Source organism: Ochotona princeps, chromosome 2 (assembly GCF_030435755.1).
Source record: "Ochotona princeps isolate mOchPri1 chromosome 2, mOchPri1.hap1, whole genome shotgun sequence".
Classification (NCBI taxonomy): domain Eukaryota; kingdom Metazoa; phylum Chordata; class Mammalia; order Lagomorpha; family Ochotonidae; genus Ochotona; species Ochotona princeps.
In genome coordinates, this window is record NC_080833.1 from 87,015,835 (window position 1) to 87,036,799 (window position 20,965).

Below are 20,965 nucleotides of genomic sequence, written 5' to 3' on the forward strand. Positions count from 1 at the left end.
TATTTTCTTCCCACAGTTAACGAATAAATTACTGGAGAGTGATCTTTGAAAAAATAGCATTGCATTAGGAGAAGCCATGCTTCCATTCTTGCTTTGTTCTTGCAAAAATAGAAGTGAAAAATCAAGAATGACTTTTAACCTCTAGCAATTAGACTATAATTTCCATCTCAGTTAATAATAGAGGGCTACGCGCAAATATTTACAACTTGTGTTCTTTTACATAACTAAGAGTGATCTCATTATGGCAAACTACTTAGCCCCATTCTGGGACACTGGAGAATTTTAACAGCCTTTGTGATGTGTCAATGTTACTAGGCTTAAGTCTGTAATCATTCAATCAAACATGAATTTAGATGCTGCTTTATTTTGGAGATGTGATTCAAATTTGTAATCAATTTGTTTTGGTAAGACAGACTTCCTGATGTGGTCAGAATGAGATTAAATCAATGTATCAAAGGAACTTCAGAACTGAAGTCAGTATCCTGAAGAGAGAAGATTCCTCCTTTGGAAAATAGCTTCCATCTGCATTGCAAGTTTTAACCCTCTCTTCCCGACAATCTGTTCTACACATTTCAGACTTGCCTGGCCAAGTAGAATAATCCATTGTAATAAGTAACTTAGTTGCTTCTATTCATTCTGCTTCTCCAGTTGAACACACGGTGAGACACAGCGATAACTTCATGTTTAGTGCTGTTGCTCAAAGACTACAATTTCCACAAAATGAGTGGTCCCAAGTCACACAGGAATATGGGGAGTCCTTTAGGTATTTTAAAACATTGAACAGAATGCTACTATTCCATACATGCTGTTGTCTCTTATTGCAGTTTTGACAGTCTAACTTGGAATATTCAGTAGAAAATGTATAGATACATGAATTTATGCATTTACATACTACCTATTGCATGCATTTCTATATTTAATGTAATTCAAATGTGTGTTTACACAAGAATATTTGAAAAATAATCACCATTACTTTTGTATAATTAAATGCTTAATAACACCATATCTGATTACATTTAAAATACTTTAAAAATAATATTTATCTGCCTTATAAAACTAAGTCTGTGTTGCTGTCTGATATAAATGTTTGCTTCTTGCAGTAACACCTAATAACTTATAATAAAATAGAACCAACACAGTATTTCATGGCAAGATATTTCCCACTATTTTTATTAATAAGCTAGTGACAAGATTACTGATGATCAGTGGATTTAAGTAATCTATGCCTATTTCTATTTTACGTTTTGTTGCTATACATGAATTGTATGTTATTGTTGCTGGTATCTAAGGAAACAAGCTCTGAAAATTAAACATTAAGGTCAAGTAAATGTCCACGTTTGTTGCCTCAAGATTTTCTGCACATTGGGGTCCCAGTGCAGTGGCCTAGAGGCTAAAGTACTCATCTTAAACGCACCAGGATCCCATATGGGCGCCGGTTCTAATCCCAGCAGTCCCTTTCCCATCCTGCTCTCTGCTTATGTCCTGGGGAAGCAGTTGAGGATGACCCAAAGCCTCGGAGCCCTTCACCCATGTGAGATACCAAGAGGAAGCTCTGAGCTCCTGGCTTTGGATCAGCACAGCTCCAACCATTGCAAGTCACTTGGGGAGTGAATCATCGGATGGAATATCTTCCTCTCTGTCTCTCCTCCTCTACATCTATATAGCTGACTTTGCAATAAAAATACATAAATCTTTAAACAAACAAAAAACATTTCTGCTCATTAGACCAAAAGGCATTCAGGAGGATTCCAGGAAACTTTCTTATCTGAATAGAAGAGACTGAAACTTAGAAAACTAGAGACCTAAACAAATATGTCCAGAAAGGAGATAACTATATATCAAGAAAATATGGGGATTTGTTTTCAAGTATTAAGCCCATACTGATCAGCACATTTGAGGAAATTATCACTTCCATCATTGGAGAGCAACAACAAAATAAAGCCACAAATGACTACAACCTAATAAAATTACAAGTAAAGATTGCCCATAGTACTGACAGGAATATGGAAGAACAGGAACTCCCAGTACTGCTGATGAACATATAAATCTGGTATTGGTTGGAAACTAGCAGTTTCTCCAAGATCATATGTATGCGCATCATTATCTATCCAATCCACTTCTAGGCATTTACTCAAGCGGAATGACAGCATGTGTTCAATACAAAGACTTGTATGTGGATGCTGAAAGAGCTTAATGTGTAATGCCCCCAACTGGAAATCATTTAAATGTCCATCAAAATTTGAGCTAATAAGTTAGGATGATGGGTACAATAGTATTCCTTTACAGAAGAATACTGTGTGGTATAATAAAATGAGCTACTGATACACATAATAAATTGGTGAATCTCAAAATAGTAATGCTGAGCAAAAGAGAATTAGTGCATACAGTAAACTACCATTTATATAAGATTTTAGAACACTAAATAAATTTCATAGTCAAAGAAAGCAGATCTGTGGGTAGAGTATTAGAAGGTTTGGGGAGAGGTATTCTAAGACTCTCTAGGAAATTTGCAGACATGATGTGTTGTTTTTAACCCTATTGTTGATTGTTTTCTAGATTGATAGACATGCCAAAACTTATATGACTCATAGAGTATCCTTAAAAATAAGGAGTTATTGCATGCTGCTTATATTAAATAAGACATTTTTAAACACATTAGCAACAAACAGAGAATTTGAGTGAAAAAATAAAAGGAAACTGGTTGTGGTTCATTCATTTTGTGGCAAAGATACCAATATGAGATATTAACAATTTCCTGGGACAATTGCCTGATCCCAAATTAGTGCCTTGGATAGCATTCTTTCTTATTTATAACTTAATTAGTAGATTTTAAATTTATTTGAGAAACAGAGACATTCCATGATTGATTTACACAAATGCCACCAAACAACCATAGATTGGAAGTTAGTCAGGAGGCCAGAGCTCAGTCTAGTTCTTCCATTTGTGGGGAGGGAATCCAACTTCTTGAACCATGATCTACTGCCTCCTGGGGTATGCGTTAGTGGAAGGCTTGATCAGAAGCCAAATAAGCAGGACTCAGAATATGCACTCTGTTAAGTGATTCAAGTGTTCCAAACACCAGTTTAACCATAGCCATACTCTGGTCCCTCCCACCACTTCTAAACTTTGCGTTCCATTGAGAAGTATCACAGGATACAGAAGAGAAACGCAGTTTGCCATTGATTTCTAGATGGTTCCTTAGTCAAAGTGATAATCTGATTTGGCTAATTATTTATCAAGTCATTTGAAAATGATGAATTAATTTTCAGCGCACAATTGTAGATAACGAGGACAAATAACACATATTTCACATGGATTGCTTGATTCTCACAACAATCCTCTCAGGAAAATATCATTGTCTCAGTTTTTTTTTTTTTACAGTATTAAAAAGTGCCAATTTATTTTTTTATAAAAGCATATTTAGTAGACTTGTAGATGAGTACTAGTTTTTTTAAATTATTTATTATTTAACTTCATTAATTACATTGTATTATGTGACACAGTTACATAGATACTTGGGTTCTCCCCACCCCTCCCCAAACTCTCCCACCATGGTGGATTCCTCCACCTTGTTGCATAACCACAGCTCAAGTTCAGTTGAGATTCCCCTATTGCAAGTGTATACCAAACATAGAGTCCAACATCTTATTGTCCAGTCAAGTTCAATGGCTTCTTAGGTATACCCTCTCTGGTCTGAAGACAGAGCCAGCAGAGTATCATCCCAGTCAATTGAAAGCTCCAACATACCATCAGCAAAAATTTACATCATTATGGAATTAATTGACATAGTAATGAGTAACCAGTATGTTAAAGATAAATGCGAGTTCCCTGCCACCTTCTGTGACCACCTCACCTATACTTCAATTTTAGTTTATACACAACATATAACATTGTCTCAGTTTTATAGATATGGGGCTGAGTATCAAAAAGTTAGGTAATTTATCTGTGGTTCCATGGTTCCAAAATTAATAAGGGCTGGTAATTGAACTCAGTATATATCTTTATTAGTTGTTTTTGATTACCAAATGTTTGCTTTCTGGTGTATACAAATTCATCATTTGGATAGTATTTTCAGTATCCAGCTAGTAAGAACAGGAGAGAGAAACAGAGTAGATTGGAATGGAAAAATAAATGAGGAATGAAAATATGATAGTTCCTTGAAATTAAGAGATGCATTGCAGAAAAGGAATTCAGTTAATATAAGAATTTTCAACAATTTAATTATTTTTATGAAAATTATGCAGGGACATGCGCAGAAGAAGCAGTTTACAAATATTTGAGCAATATGATAATTATTTGAAACCAAACCTTTAAATAAACAAAAAATGAAGAAAATAAATCGATAACTCAAAATTTACACATTTAATTACTGTATAACATCATTTAAACTACAATATTAAAAGTAACACAATTGGAAAGGCAAATTCACATTATTTTTATTCAGTTCATTATATAGCCTTAATTTTTAGTCATTTAGACATTAGCTCAATAAACATTACATGAATTATTCACAATAAAATGGTGTGTCAGGCACTATCACTAAGAATAGAGATTGCAAAGATAAAGGTCACAGTTCCTATGCTTGCTGCAGGCAACTGAGTACACAAATTTTGTCAGCAATAACATGGAAACCGGAAATTGGAACCTTGAGTAAAAAAATGCAATAGCATTACTGTATCATATTAAAGTATTTATTAAATAATGATATTTTCCTAATGATTACAGGAGTAAGTCACAAGTATTTACATATAATGAAATGAAAAAAGTTATTCTAATTTATTAGATGTGCTGAAACAAAAAATGACTTTTCCAGACAATATTAAGTGCTTTAACATGAAGCAACTATTTAGGTAAGGAAATCATGGCCTATCATCTCTTCAGTAAATGGAATTTGTTCTTGATATGATTTGTTAATTAGTTGTTACACCTCCCTCAAAATAATTTTAAAGATATTTCCAATGGGGCCCGGCGGCGTGGCCTAGCGGCTAAAGTCCTCACCTTGAACGCCCCGGGATCCCCTATGGGCGCCAGTTCTAATCCTGGCAGCTCCACTTCCCATCCAGCTCCCTGCTTGTGGCCTGGGAAAGCGGTCGAGGACGGCCCAATGCACTGGGACCCTGCACCCGCGTGGGAGACCCAGAAGAGGTTCCTGGTTCCTGGCATTGGATTGGCATGCACCGGCCCGTTGCGGCTCACTTGGGGAGTGAATCATCGGACGGAAGATCTTCCTCTCTGTCTCTCCTCCTCTTTGTATATCCGGCTTTCCGATAATAATAAATCTTTAAAAAAAAAGATATTTCCAATGATAGGAAATTGCAAATCTTATATACTTTTTAATAATTTTTATATAACATTTATATAATTTTTTAGATTACTTATGTTAGTACCCTAGAAAAAGCTTTGCTTATTCAAAAATGAATTTATGATACTATTATGTGATTTGAAACTTACAAGGAGAAAGACAATTTGAATATTGAAATAATTGTTTTCTTTTTGCAGTAAGTGTAAAGTCTTTCTCTATACATAACATTCACTATATTAAGAACAGAAACCATATGTCAAATTAAACTTAAGTTAGGATTCTAATTTGTACAAGTTCATCTTATCTGAGGACATAAGATAACCAAAATAAAACGTGGTTTAGAAGTAATGCTATTTCCAAAAGTAAACATAAATAAAAAGAAAATAAGTCAATATGAGTGGCATAAGTAAGAAAATTCCTAGGCATTGCAACGTGGGTTCCATTTAGTGCCTCATTTAGGATGAGTTATTTCCCACTCCCTGCCTCTGTTCATAGCTTATGGCTGATAGTAGTTGCTACTTCATAGCTTTTTCCGGAAGATCAAACAGATTTATCTATGTAAGTCACTGAGAGAACTATCTGGCACATTAACTCCATGAGGAGTTAGCGTCTCTTAGTGGATGACAAAGCAGTCAACAGTGACAAAGTTTGGGAAATGTAAAGACACTGAAGTTTATCCTAAAGAGTTTTAAATATAATGTGAAAACTAAATAAATGTAAATAAAAACCATAGATTACAACTAAAATATATAAAGTGTGTAGTTACTATTTTAATAATAAACGAGGTAAAGATACTTGAAACAATGCAATTTCTGTGATAACAAAGACTAAGAATTTGAAATTGGAATTGTCATTGTTGACACACCAAGTTAAGCTGCTACTTGTCTTAGTAACATTCAATATTGGATTGCCACTTTGAACCCAGGCTGCTTCTGATCCAGGTTCCTACAGCTATGCATAGGAAGATGGCAGAATACACCACAAAGATGTGAGCCTGTGCCACCAGCATGGGAGGCTAGAATGCAATGTATGGCCCTAGCTTTAACAGCCTGCACCTGGCTGTTGGGGCATGAGGCAGCAAACAGAGGCACTCACTTCATCGCTCGCTCGCTCTCTCTTTTTGCTTCTCGGATGAGAAAAGGAGGAATACATGAATAAATATATCTTTAAAATTTAAAATAATTTCTCAGTTTCTGTGACAGCAATAATAAATCATTTAAGTTTTCCTGGCCTCACATTATCAACCCGTACATTTATGCTGTGCTCCGTAAGTGGGGATTATGTTTGTATCTTTGTATGGTGTTTCCCCCCTTTCCTTTCGTTACTTTTCTTCCTAAATAATTATTGCAGACAGCGTACTAATAAAGGCAAGGCAGACCTTGTGTCCTAGAGATTTGCATTCAGATTTGTGTAAGCATTACTTGTGATTTTGTTTCAATGTTCACATTTCATGTTAGAAGTTTCTACTGCTTTTTCTAAATAAGACTCGCTTGAATAAATTTCCATGCACATAATCTCCATTGTCTATGCAATCAAGTTGAGCATTAAAAGAATTTTATTTCATATTACTCAAGCTTTTCATTTTTTTCACTTACGCAAATACCGATTACATGTACCTAATTTCCTGTAAAATAAAATTATCTCTTTTTAAAATATTTTATTTATTTATTTATTTATTTATTTATTTATTTTTACTGGACAAATATACAGAGAGAAGGAGAGACAGAGAAGACCTTCTGTCCTTTGATTCCCCAAGTGGCCGGAGCTGTGCCAATCTGAAGCCAGGGGCCCAGAGCCTCCTCCAGATTTTCCCAAAGCTTTGGGCCATTGTAGACTGCCTTCCCAGGCCACAAGCAGGGAGGTAGATGGGAGGCAGGGCCACTGAAGTTAGAGCTGGTGCTGATATGGGATCCCAGCTCATGCAAGGCAAGGACTTTAGCCAGTAGGCTTCTGCACCGGGCCCAAAGAAAATTATCTTTTAGCAATTTTATCCATAATATAATGCATCAAACAAAAATTTAAAATTAAAATAGGTCTGATTTTTAAATACCAACTTTTGTAGAAGATTAAGGTAAAAAATGTGACATCTATTTATTTTTAAATATCGGATATACAAAATCTTTCCCATAATTGAAGTTTCCATGTCAAACATTTGCTTTATTTCAATTTATAATATCTGTTAGACCTTCTACATCATGACCTTTGTAGTAAATGCTCAGAACTCTCTCCTCAAATACTTTAGTTGAGCTTTTCTTTCTTTTTTTTTAAATTCCCAAGTCTCTACTTGCATTCATCATAATTTTTCAATGTCAGTTTAGCAGGGCCAAGAAAGGACCTTTGCATAGGACATCTCAGAGTAGGTAAATTCTTTATTTCTTTTTTAAAAAAATTTTTTATTTATTTTTATTGCAAAGTCAGATATACAGAGAGGAGGAGAGACAGAGAGGAAGATCTTCCGTCCGATGATTCACTCCCCAAGTGAGCCGCAACGGCTGGAGCTGAGCCAATCCAAAGCTAGGAGCCAGGAACCTCCTCCAGGTCTCCCACATGGGTGCAGGGTCCCAAAACTTTGGACTGTCCTTGACTGCTTTCCCAGGCCACAAGCAGGGAGCTGGATGGGAAGCGGGGCTGCCGAGATTAGAACCAGTGCCCATATGGGATCCCGGGCGTTCAAGGTGAGGACTTTAGCCACTACGCTATTCCGCTGGGCCCAAATTCTTTATTTCTTATCCCTTCCCAAATTAATTACTTCTACTCTTCAAATCCATATGACTAGTAACGTTTTTGTTTGCAGTTTTAAAATTGATTTTATCATTCTACAAAGTTCAACGCAAAGCTTATGTTTGTTCACTACTACATTCGCTTGAACAGTTCCAAGCTCAAAAATTGTCCTCAAATAAGTGTTTTTGATTAAATTATTAAAAATTTAGCAAATTACCCAAAGCTTCTTTTTTCCAGGTTTTTTGTTAGAACAGCATAAAAAAGAGAAATTCTAATTACAACATTTATTTTAGGTTAAATATCATTATGTGCTCAATGGATACCTTAGTAATTCCGAGTCTCAACAAATAGTTTATATTGATATGAGAGTGGAGGTAGAAACTGGCAATATTTTCAGTTCCCTAACGATTTTCATTCCAATTTGGTAATGAATCATTTTCACTTGGTTAACACCTATACCAATTACCACAAACATGTGTGTTAGAAAATCAAATGAGACAACTTAGTAAATTGCGAATTAGTGATTATAATTTCTTTATAGAAATTTATAACTTTTTAAAAACTCAGGTCCATTAGTAAATGTAGCAGGATGTATAAAGAGAACTGAAATACTAACCCATGTATTTGACAAAGGATTTTAAATGAGACACAGTAGACTCGTTCAGTATTCAAATGTATATAATTTAGCTTTCATACTAAATGAGAGAAGGACTTAATTAATCTTTCATTACTAATTTGAACTAATCATCAGCATACTCTGACACTGGCAGGAGCTCCTGTGATAAAAGAAAATGATCTTCTGTCTGAAAATGCTTTAGAATTCTGAGGTTCTTATTTTTTCTTCCAACACTTAGTCATTCTTTGTAACCATTTATCTTGAATAAGCTCAAGAAGAAAAGGTCAGCAAGATTGAAGATTTCAAGTGTCATTTCTTTAGCAAACATGCTCTATCCTTGATAGGTTTTGAAATATCCTGCATCCATAAAACCTTCATTGATTATTATAAATTATAAGATCTTCCAGCTTTAAAACTTGGAGATGCTTTGAATCGGAGTGAGCAAAGCCATCCCTTACTCTGCATAGTAAAAGGATTGCTGTGACTGATGCCTCGATTCTGGGAAATAATAATTTTCCAATTTTTATTTTCGAATAGAAGGCAGTATTAAGTTTAGAGGTCTTGATGGGACAATTATTTATTTTAAATACACTTATAATATGTAAGTATTTGAAATTTCTCAAATAACCCAGAAAGACTTTAGGTGCCCAATGTTCGGCTAATCAGTAGTTATAATTATTCCCTTAAATCTTCTTGGGTATGTGAATTAGAAGTGATTGTTTAATTGAACTCTGCCTGTTACTTACCGCCATAAAAACTCAGATTTGTCCAGGAAACACCTGGTTTAGGGACTTAGGGCAAGGAGGACTGCTGTTCTGAACAAGACAGATGGAAGTGATTTGTCCTCTTTTTCTGAACTGACTTATTTACAAGCTGGTCTCCCTGGCTAATTTATGAAATCCTTAGGTTACTGCATCTTTCATGTTTAAGATATTTAAATTTCTGAAATTTTTAAAATCACATTCATTTAGAAAGAGAGAGGGAGAGAGAGAGGTTGACTCACTCCTTAAGTGCCCCAACAGTCAGTGCTGGGGCAAGCAGGAACAAGGAATGCCATACTCAACCCTGATCACTCATCTGTGTGGTAGTGGTCCTAGTACTGTGACTCCAAAATTGTGCACTTAAAGGAAGTTGGAATTGGAAGGAAAGCTGGGGCGTGACCCCAGACATTCTAAGTCGAGATGTGATAAGTGTCCACAGTAAAGCCTTAACCACTATGTCAAATGTCCCCCCCCCCCACAGTTACATATTATTGATACATTCATGTAATACAATCAAAATTACAGTATGTCAATTTTGAAAGAAGCATCAATTTGGTGAATAGGTGATAATAAGTGAGACTCATTTAGTGGTGCTCAATTAAGAGTATCTGAATAGCTCTAGAGGTAGGGATTAGTATGAGGAGTGACTTAAAGATCAGCCCCAAAGATTGATGAGACCCCCCACCATTTTAGACTCACTGCTGCTTTAAATAAATTTTTAATTTAGACTAACACAGATTTCTGCTCATCTTCTTCCAAAATCACGTTAAAGGAAATGGACATCTTTGTTGAGAAATGTGATCTTTATAAACTTTGGAAATATTACTACATATTTAAAAATTTTAAGTGTTCTCAGATAATTGATATTATGACAATTCTAAAATGTTCCTTATTGGTAATCGTGCTGTCCTTTAACATGCTTTTTTATTCCTATTTGTTATTTTATCTTTAAATATTTTTGAAGATTTAAAAAAATAATTGGTAACGTAGAAACACAGATAGGAAAGACAGAGAGAGAAAGATCTTCTGTCTGCTGGATCACTCTCCAAATGGCCACAACAGTCAGTGTTGAGCCCATTCAAAGCTAGAAGCCAGGCATATTTCCTGGTCTCCTTCACAGGTCTAAGATCCCAAGGGTTTGGGCCATTCTCTACTGCTTTCCTTGGACACAAACAATGAGCTGGATGGGAAATAGAAACACTAGGACAAAAACTGGTGTCCATATGGGATCCTGGCAAATGCAAGGCAAGGAGTTAGCCACTAGCCTATGGTGCTGGGGCCCCTGGTCACGTTTTTCTGTCTTGTTTGGGGTGTGTAACATTTTTGCAAGCCAAACTTAGTTTCAGGACTTACTTGGACGGAAATAGGTGAGTAAATCATTCATTTCATCATGTGGTTGTTTCAGTACAACAATCATTTTATGAGTGAGTTCTCCATGTGTTCATTTTTGTATGTTAAAATTCCTTATTCAAGTTTTAATTTTTAAGAATAAAATGTTAAGCTGCTTCTTAAATGGCAAATCTCTACTGACAACCCAAAGGGGTAAGAAGTAATCAGTTAGGTGCTAACACCGTGATTCCACAGGCTAATGCTCAAATTGATCACACCGGCATGCCATAAAGGTACCTATTCTAGTCCCGTTTGCACACTTCCCATCCAGTTCCCTGCCTGTGGCCTGAATAGGCAGCAGAGGATGGTCCAAGTCCTTTGGCAGCTAAAGCCATGTGGGAGACCCAGATGAAGCTCTTGGTTCCTGGGTTTGCATCAATTCATCTGATCCAAAATTCATCGCATCAGCTCATCACAGCCACTGTGTCTATTCCTGGAGTGAACCATCAGATGAAATTTATGTCTGTCTCTTTTTGACCCTCTGCCATTCTTTCTCTCCATAAATTAGCACTTCAAATAAAAATAATGTTTTTAAATAAAAGAAATAATTGGTAAGGCAGGATTCAAGTACCCTGAGAGTTGCTGAATATAATCATAATGCCACTACCACTAGTCTGGAATTAGAAACTACTAAATAGTCTAACAAATATGCATTTTTCTCTTATTCAAAACATAACCACTCTGGGCTATTTCTTCCTCTTGCTTTGAGTCTGTGTGTTTTTTGCTTATACAAGTAAGATTCTAATGAATTATTACAACCGTCTCATCAATATTCTTTATTTAATCTGCCTCGCCTTTTTTCAAAAAACTTTAAAACTTCTAACAAAGTCTTGTTCATTGTCTTGAACCCTTTCAATTACCTAACAAGTGTGCATAGTTTTATTATAAGGGCCTATCAACATTTTTCACTCTCGGCTTACGAGACAATTCTCTGTTCTCACATTTTGTGTATCTCTCTGACACTTTTTGCTTAGTTCCTTTACTGACATTTTCTCGATGTCTACTGAAGTTCTGTGATTTAAATGGTTTGTCTTTCAATGTATTTGAAAGGTGGAGAGATAGAGATCTCTTGTCAGTAAGTTTACTCCCCAATGCCTGCATCAGTCCTGGGCTGCTCTAGTCCCAGAACTCCATCCAAGTCCCTTGCAAGGGTGGTAGGAACTTGAGTGTTTTATTCACCATACACTGCCTCTGAAAGCATGCAGTAGTGGAAGCAGGAAATGAAAATAGTTAGGACTCAAACAGATACATTGGTGAGGGATGTTGCTTGTCCTAATCACTATGCTAATTGCTGTTCCAAACACCTGTCCTCAGTTCTACAGGTTTTGATTCTTGATTTTTCCTTGTAATATCTCTCTCTCTCACACACACACATACACACACACACACACTGGAATAATCTCATCTACCTGATAGTTTCAAATACCTTCGGGGTGCTAATGCTTACCAGCTCAGTATTATCAGTCTTTAATTCTTTTTTTTTTTTTTTAAGATTTTTTTTTATTTCTATTACAAAGTCAGATATACTGAGAGGAGGAGAGATAGAGAGGAAGTGGAGCTGCTGGGATAAGAACCACCGGCCATATGGGATGAAGGCGAGGACCTTAGCCACTAGGCCACGCTGCCGAGCCCCTATCAGTCTTTAATTCTAACACAAGTACATCCAGTTGGTGTTGAATACATCCAAGATAACTCAACCACTACAGACACCAAATTGAACTTTCACCATTTCCCCAAATCACCATTGCAGGAATCCATGCAGTTGGGACTGATTGAGCGAGGGTGTGACTAGTACCGCTCCTTGGTTAGCAAGGCTACGAGAAGTTTCTGACTGCATGGCTAGGCCAGGCAGAATGTCTGTGGTCACCTCACTGCTGCCTCACTCCATTTTATGGACATTAAATCACCTCTCTGCTGTTTCATAGAATTCTCCTGAGGGTGTTGTTTTTCTGCAAATGTGAAACGATTCCTGTAATTGGTATAACACCTCAAGCTGATCAATCGTGTTATGGTAAAAGTGTCTTCAGCAACTTAAAGCAATGACACACAGCTAAAAGCATACAATAGTATAATTGAACCCAAAACGTCTCCAAACATCCAGTTATGTGCCCACCTTTGTCCTGCAGCTTGCCCTAATATAAATAATGTCTTCCTTAAGAAATGGCTTGATAATATCTTGGAACGGATGGCAATCATGCAAGTACAAATAGTTTATTTACCATGCAGCCTCAAACTGCCCCATTGCATAAAATGATGCACTTTGGCTTCTCCCGATGGACAGCAGAAAGTATATGGGGCATCTTCTAAAGGGAAACAAAATATTGTGAGCCCTTACAAGAAAATGGTTTAAAATTTGTACGTTGGCACTTATATTTAGGGAAAGCAAACAGTTTATAAAAATTTCTACCTCATATTGGAACTCATATTTTGGGAAAGTAAACCGTTTAAAAAGATAAAAAGAAGTTTCTTGTAAAGGCCCTCTGTTAGTAGAAAGGCCTAGTTGCCCTGATCCCTTTCACTGCCCTTCAACAAAAGAACAAAAAACAATTGAATAAGTACTAGGTGAAGGTGATGGTAATTAATGCATCGTTGATTATTGACAATGAGGTGATCACAGAAGATGGTTAGAAATTGCAATTGTTTTTAACATACTGGTTACTCAATACTATAACTATTAGTTACACAATGAAGTTAATTATTGCTGAGGGTACGTTGGAGCCTTTAATTGATTGGGTTGATAGTCTGATGGTTCTGCTCTCGGACTGGACAGGGTCTCCCCAGGAAGCTGAGGAACTAGATTGGACTATGGGATGTTGGACTCTGTGTTTGGTTTATGCTTGCAAAGAGGGAATATCAACTGTACTTGATCAGTGGATATGCAACAAGGTGGAATATTCCACATGGGGGGAGGGGAGGGGAGGGGTGGGGTGATTCCCAGTTCCAACGAAACTGTATCACATAATACAATGTAATCAATTAATAAAAAAAAGATTTAATAAAGAATCTATGATATATATGATATATACCTTTATAAATTCCTTTCATTTATGAGCTTTCTTTTTAATTCTGTATTCTTGATATTTTAGGTAATATTAGTTTAGGCTTATTGAAAATTGATTTTGGATATAAGTAAACCACCTGTCACTATGTAACCACATGTGCTGCCAACCATGAAGTGCCTGGCTTCAGCCAGATGACTGCAGGTTTGAATGAGTAATAGCTTGCTAAAAATATTTTCTCTGAAGTAAAACAATAATAATAATTGTTAGGATTGTTTTTGTAATCATTCTTTTATAATGAAGTGAAAATGAAACAATTGGATATTGTGCAAAAGCTTGTGATAATTTGTGTATAAATAAAGAAGCAACTTTTCCGAGTTGTCCATTATAAGCATCATGCCATAGTGGTCCACATCTCCTCTTGTCTTCTCACCGATCCTTTGCAAGCTCTTGAGTCAGCTGGAGCTGGTTTTTGGCACACCATTGAAAGAAGCCATCCTGATTCTTACATTCCTTACTTCATGTAATGTTATCACCATTCACTATGAGGCTACAAGCAACAGTCATTAATATTTTATATTCTGATATTTTTATAATAGTGGTCATTAGATTACCTCCATTTTTATTTTATGATTCTCTTACTGCAGCCAATAATGTATTCAAATATATCACATTTTGAAAGCAAAACTGTTCAGAATACTTTTGAAATTTACCTTCTTTTCTGATACTAAACTTTTTCTTCATTCCATTCTTAACATCACAGTGCTATCACAGTAATATCGCTAAAAATTCAGTGTCATCAAAATCCTTGTGGCCCCACTTTCCATCCAGCTCTCTGCTTGTGACCTCGGAAAGCAGCTGAAAATGGCCCAAAGCTCACATGAAGACCCGGAAGAGGTTCCTGGTCCTTGGCTTTGGATTAGTATAGCTCCGGCTGTTGTGGCTGCTTGGGGAGTGATTGAATGGATGGAAGATCTTCCTCTCTGTCTGTCCTGCTCTCTGTATACCTGACTTTCAATTAAAAACAAAACAAAACAAAGCAAAGCAAAGCAAAGAAAAAAATCCTAGAGGACTCTGTGTGTAAGATAAAGTGTTTTTTTTTTTTTAAGATAAAGTTTTCCATTCCATATGAAGCCTATTAAACCCTGACTTGACTGATTGGGGTGGTTCATTCTTAACCCTTATATTAATTCTCATCCCTAGAGACATTTGCCTTTGGTTCCTGCTACATAACAGCAGTCACTAGATCTTCATATATTAGTTGTTTTACATTGGGAGTGCTGTGCCTTTTACAACTATGTTCTTATTGGCCATACTCTGCCTTAAACTTCTCTTAAAAAAACACTGATTTGCCTTTCCATATTGATACACTATTATGCTTTCTTGATATGCATGAACTACTGAATTCATTCAACATCAAATGTACATTTGAACATTTGACTTTGAAAATTTTGAATCTATAAACCATAGTTTATTTATTCCTTATACTATTAATGTCAGTGAAAAATCTCTATATTTTAATGGTTCTTGGTAATTCTTCAAGTGTCTCTTTTACTAAGTAAAAAGAGAATGCAACTGTAGTTGGACAGATTTCTCACAGCACTATATAGGAAATCAAGTGAAGAAAGAAAATGATAATTTGCATTTACTTGGTCTTTGACTGTTTTCACACATTTTTAACACAAGTTTGTCGTTCAGAATAATGGCTAGTGTTTTGTGCCTCTCGCTTCTCCAGTGGATGCTGAGTTTTTCCAAGACACAGATTGTACATAACGTGACTTTTCAGTAGTGAAAGAAGATGTAGTTACTGCTCAAATACTAGGAAAAGAACTTGATTATATCAAAGGAGACTCATTGCTTAGCAGCTCTTTTCCTCCTCTCTGAAGAGATATCCCTGCCATAATTGGAGTTCCATTGTCATTGACAGGCAAAAATACAGCCAAGTGAAGACCTGTCATTCTAAAATAATCACTTGGCATAGATACTCCGGTTCATACCTATTTAGAATATGTTCTAATATCATTATAGATTAAACACAATGGATGGAAAGCTGTTGTTATAATATGCTATCCCTTTTACAAAACAAACAAAACAAACTTCTTCCCCCATTTTTGCTATCTATAAAACCCCTAACAAATCTGGTCATATTATATATGACTTAATGTTTTACTCTTTCTAAGTCCATTTGAGGTACTGATATTTTGGGTTAGTGTGGGGTGGTAGAAATGATAAAGAAAGCAAATCAAGAGGAGAGAAATTGAAGGAGGTGATCAAGGAGAAACTGTAACGTGACTTTGAGGTTTCAGAATTACACAAAAGATAGATGGTGACAGTTTCAGGGGTGGAAGGTATTAGAACAAGCACATGTAGATGTTATAAAATGCAAACCAGTGATTTTTTTTCCATATTAAATTTCAGGTTCTCTTTCCCCATCTAAAAAGAATGTCAAACCATTGTTAAAAATGTTGACTTAGAGTTCAAAACAGAGGTTGAAAATGTTAGCAATAAATTATATTGTGCTAATTGAAAATGGCAATGTAATGATGAATGAACTTACTAGTAAATGCTTAATTCTGGGAATTTATGAGACATTATACTGATTTTGAAGGTACAGAGACCACTAATACAACCCTCTCAATTTAAAAACTTGATACATGTGTGAAAATAAACAAATTTTCAAAACTTATATTCACTTTTAACAGAACATATATATTTTCTAACCTTCCATCCACTGATTTATTCCCCAAGTAGCTGCAATAACTGGATCTGTGTCAATCCAAAGCTAGGAGCCCAGAGCCTCCTCCAGGTCTCCCAAGAGGATGCAAGTTCCCAAGGTTTCAGGCCATCCTTGACTGCTTTCCAGGCCAAAAGCAGGAAGCTGGCTGAGAAGTGGGATTGCGGGGATTAGAACCAGTACATGCAAGGCAAGGACTTTAGCCACTGCTCTGCTGCGCAGGGGCCCAACACAAGGTACTTTCAATTGAATTTACTTAACTCTTGATATTTCTTGCTAGACATGCTGAATGATTTTTCCCTTGTTTATACCATTTTATAATAATCTTTAATCCAAAACATTAGTGTGTTGAGTGGACACTAACCTTAACCCTAACATAGAAAACAAAATATAATAATTAAAACTTACATAAGCGAAGACCATTATCTGAGTGGCATTCCATGGGTATAAACCAATGCTATCAGGTTGTATGATGGGAAATACACAGTTCTGTTGAATTAGCGAATATCAAATTTAATGGTGAGAAATAAACCCCAAAAGAAATTTGTGGTTGATCTTTAAGGAATGTTGAAAAACATCATTTTTAACTGAAGAGAATATGTTTTCTGTTGTATTAAACTTCCCAACATACTTTAGCATGACATTATTTTCCATTTCTATGATTTCTGAGGAGTCTTAACACAATCATCACTTCTCTCATAATATTGTGTCTTGTATTTCAACTAATTTACTCAAGATAGCAAAATAAAGTTGATCAACTTCTCGGCTAAGTTATGGCTGCTTATACCTGCATTATATATTTGAAAATATTCTGTGGTTCTACAAAGTATGAGTTCATCTGAAATAAAAATGCCCATATAGTGCTTTTGGAACCTTGTTATTATTGCACATAATTTCCACAAGGAAATCTGTGTGGTCCTGATAATAAAAAACATGTAAGTATACATTCAAAGGACAATTCCAGATTGATTACTTGCCTGATAAGAGCAAGGTGATTCTATAGCTACTATGCCAGAAGAATTATCTCTCAGTTTCTCCTCAAAGTACAGTGAGGAAAGCCTTTTACTTGAGGTTTTTGACTGCTGAAAAATGAAAGATGTTTGAAAAACACTTAGACTGAATAGTCGTATAATGTAATGCACCAGAGTACAAAAGATAATGCAAATCAAAAGGCAAGAAAATGAAGAAGCACCAAAAGGACAGTATAAAAGCTGCAGCACAATCTCTAAATACAAATGAGAATCATTGCTTTCTTCAGAGTAAATTACACAGAGGAATTTATGTTAAAAATAAAAATCTAGCACAATATGCCTTTAAAGTGTAACCTAAAATCCCATTGACACTACTTTGGTTGTACAAAGATGGCTGAAATGATGATACATTTGACTATTGCACTGAAGAATGGCTTCAGGAATTAAATAATACTCAATAAATTTTGAGTGCTTTCTTTTTCTTCCTTGAAATTCAAGTAAGTTACAATGACTAGATGTTATAAAAATGAGATATCATTGGAAAGAAGTTGAATAACTAGGAAGTGAAATGATAATTTTGTGGGCTTTTAAAAGGTTAGAGGCTATTAAAATTGACAAATCATCATTTCCAAGGAACATGTATCAAGGGATATATCAAGTGGGAATGGAAATTAGAATAAGTTTAGACAATATTTTCTTCCTAAGTATATGTAATTATTTTTTAAAGATTTTATTTATTTATTTATATTGGAAAGTCACATATAGAGAGAGAGGAGGAGAGACAGTGAGGAAGATCTTTCGTTTGATGATTCACTCCATAAGTGGCTGCAATAGCTGGAGCTGTACCATACCGGAGCCAGGAGCTTCCTCCGGGCCCCATGCAGATGCTGGGTCCCAAGGCTCTGGGCTGTCCTCAACTACCTTCTCAGGCCACAAACAGGGAGCTGTATGGGAAGTGGCTGGGATTAGAACCAGGGCCGATACGTAATCCCAGCATGTGCAAGGTTAGGACTTTAGCCGTTAGACTACCGTGCCAGTCCTACCTGTAAATATTGAAATATTTCAAGGGATATGGTGGTAGTAACATAATGCATGCGTTTAACAAACAGAAAAAAAATGTGCATGCAGGAAGAGATGGAGTTCAGATTATTTAAAAATTTACCTTTTAGCAGTTTTCAAATATAGACTACTTTACTTAATACACTAAGCTGCACAGGCACTTTCCAGACATTCTATCTAACTGGAAGTTTTTATTCTTTGGCTAATGTTTCCTATATCTCTCTTTTACCCTTTGTCTTAATCCCTAATATTAGAATGCATTTAAGGTAACATAGCTAGATAAAATGTTGTATCAATAACAAGCCTGCAGGGGTGCTCAGAGCCTCCCAGGAGCTGTATTTCAAACTACAGAGCACCTCAGCAATATCATTTCAACTATTTTTCTCTTGCGTAATCCTACAGAAAGATTTTTCTGTACTATCAAATATGGTAGGGATAAGAAGTATAAAGCTGAATTAGATAGATTTCTATCCTTTCAAAACCCCTGCCTCTGAACCACAGTGCATTATTTTTACCTGAAAAAATTTTTATGTTTCTTTTATTAGCAGGCACAAATATAAGAAAGTCTGGCAGAAAGGGAGTGCATTGCTTAATTACTTACTGTGGACAAGAGTAATAATCGGAATACTTTATCAAGTGCTTCTACATGACAACTATGTGCTGGACTTATGAAACTCTTACTACAGTCTTATGCAATTGGCATGTAATAAATGTCATTGCTTAAGGTACGATTAAACTTATTAGGACTGGCATTGTGGCACAGCATGCCCATACCGCCACTTGCCATCTAAGTATCCCACATGCAGAGCTGACTTGAGTCCTGAATGCTCCACTTCCAATTTATCTTCCCCCTAATGCATAGTGGAATGGAATAGAATATGGCCCAAGTGATTGTGTGCTTCTGCCACTCATATCAGAGACCATGGTGGAATCCTGGCATGGTTTCATTATGGTCTAGTGTGGCTGTTTCTGCCATTTGACAGTGGACTTGGAAGGAACATTCTCTCTCTCTCTCTCTCTCTCTTTCTCTCTCTCTCTCTGCTCTCACCTCTATCTGTCTGCAAGTTCACTCCTCAGATGGCTGCAATGTTTGGACAGGGTCATGCCAAAGCCAGGAGTATGGAACTGAATTCAGGTCTCCCATATGGGTGACAGGTGCCCAACAACTCAGGGGACTTTTGGTTACTTCTCTCAGCAACATTAGTACAGAGCTTTATCAGAAATGTGTAGCCTGCACTCAAACCTCCACTCATATGGGATGCTAATCTTGCAGGTGATGGCTTAAACTGCTGTGCCACAGTGTTGGCCCCTACAAATTCTTTATAAATATTTGAATCTAGTAAATATTATTAAGTTAAAAATAAAAGAATCCACCAGCTACTATTGAGTTCTGAGCTCCGGTTTTCAGGCTGGCCTAGCCCTTGGTAGAGTGGGGATTTAAAGAAGGATGCAACAAATTAATGACTCTTTATGTTGTTCCACCTTTCAAATGGTAAAAAAAAATAAAAAGTAAATATTTTTTTCTAATGACACAGTGAGCTCAGCAAAGTGTTATGTAATTACAACCAATAATGATGCTGTGATTTATTAACTTGCACTGTTCTAGCATAAAACAGGTAGATCTACAGCTAACAGTGATAGATTATGCATTAATAAAAAATAAATTTTCTCAGTTGGTTGCAATTATTGTCATGAATGAAAACGTGCAACTAGAACAGGATTCAGAAAAATATGTGCAAAACTGACACAAAAGTTGACTTTTAGAGCTTGAGTAATTTAAAAAGAAAGAAAATAAACTATAGTGAAATTTGTACATGGAAGGATATTACGAGCTCTGAAAAGGTCCGAGGACTAAACTATTTTACTTCTTTTTCATTCTTGATTTCCTTTTTCACATCTACTGCAACTTCACTTTCATCTATAAGCCAATCTGTCCATGTTTTTACATTCTGTCCTTCAAGATCATCAAATTCTACAATTTTAGCACCACTGCTGCTCCTAGGTAACAGGTGTAGAGATGTTCTCTGATGTTATTTAAAGTACATCGTTAGACACTTCTCATCAGTTGTCAGTGTATTCTCATTCAGAGAGGATTCAGTGTTGCAAAGAAAGGGAATCTTGGCTAGAAAAACGAAATCTTGGTTAGAACTACAGTGACTGTGAAATTTGTAGACATTAGCAATTCAATGCAAGAAGTTTGTATGAAGTATATATATTTTTAAAGACTAATGTATTTATTTTTTGGTTAGTCAGATATACAGATAGGAGGAGAGACAGAGAGAAAGATCTTCCATCTCCTGATTCACTCTGAAAGTGGACATAATGGACCTGAGCAGATCTGAAGCCAGGACTTCTTTCAGGTCTCCACTTGGGTGCAGGGTTCCAAAGCTTTGGGCCATGTATGACTGTTTTC

At 36.0% G+C, this 20,965-nt stretch overlaps 1 protein-coding gene across 1 annotated transcript in view; it reads right to left on the reverse strand.

Annotated features, from left to right (window-relative positions):
* The window catches only part of OLFM3 (olfactomedin 3), a 184,980-nt gene that overhangs the window by 134,178 nt on the left and 29,837 nt on the right, over positions 1 to 20,965 (reverse strand). The window lies entirely within an intron of this gene.